Below are 1,153 nucleotides of genomic sequence, written 5' to 3' on the forward strand. Positions count from 1 at the left end.
AACACTGTATGGCTTCACAGCTAGTATAGGTACCTTATAACAGTGTATTCCCAATTCCCTCCTCTCATTCCTCATAATATCACTGTCATTTGTTTCCTTTATCTATAAGCTATAATCCCTCAACACATTGCTGCTATTATTACTTTGAACAAAGGGTATCTACTAGAGTAATAGTAATAAAAGCTTTTATTTCACTTTATTTATTCTCTGATACTATGCTTTTCTTTCTGCAGATGTGAGTTTCTGCTCTAGACTGTTTTTCTTCTCCCTGAATAATTCAAGTATTTCTTGCAAGAAGAGTCTACTGCTGACAAATTTTTTCAGTTTTTGTCAGAAAGTCTTTATTTCTTGTTCACCTTTGAAGGATGATTTCACTAGGCAGAATTCTAGGCTGGTTTTTGTAGTAGTAGTAGTTGTTGTTTTGTCTTTAACACTAAACATTTCACTCCATTCTGTTTTTGTTTGCATGATTCCTGGTGAAAAGTCTAATATAATTTTTACTATTCCTCTATAGGTAAGTTTTTAAAATTTTTTTCTGACTGTTCTTAAGACTTTCTATTTGTCTTTGGATTTCTGCAGTTTAAATATAATATGCCTAGGTATAGAATTTTGGTATTTATCTTGCTAGGTGTTCTCTGATTTTCTGGATCTGTGGTTTGGTCTCTGTCAAAAATTTTGGAAAATTCTCAGCTATTACTTTTTTCTCATTCTTTATCCCTTTTGTCTCCTTCTGAAATTCCCACTAGGCTTTATGCTTTTTGTAATTGTCTCACATTCTTGGATATTCCATTCATTTTTAAAATTCTTCTCTTTGCATTTTAGTTTGCAAAATTATTATTGACAAATTTTCATGCTTGCTGAGTCTTTTCCTTAGGTCATATATAGTCTGATAAGCTCAGGAAAGACATTCTTCATTTCTGTTGTAGCGTTTTAGATTTCTAGATTTCCCTTGATTCTTTCTTAGAGTTTCCATCTCTGTTTATGTCACCTATCTGCTTTTGCATGCTGTCCACTTTTCCCACTAGAACTCCTAATGTATTAACTGTAAGTATTTTACATTTTCTATATAATAGTTCCAAAATCAGTGTCGCATGTGAGTCTAGTTTCAATATTTACTTTTTTTCTTTAGGTTGTGTTTTTCCTTGCCGTTTGA

This window comes from Macaca mulatta, chromosome 12, assembly GCF_049350105.2.
Source record: "Macaca mulatta isolate MMU2019108-1 chromosome 12, T2T-MMU8v2.0, whole genome shotgun sequence".
Classification (NCBI taxonomy): Eukaryota; Metazoa; Chordata; class Mammalia; order Primates; family Cercopithecidae; genus Macaca; species Macaca mulatta.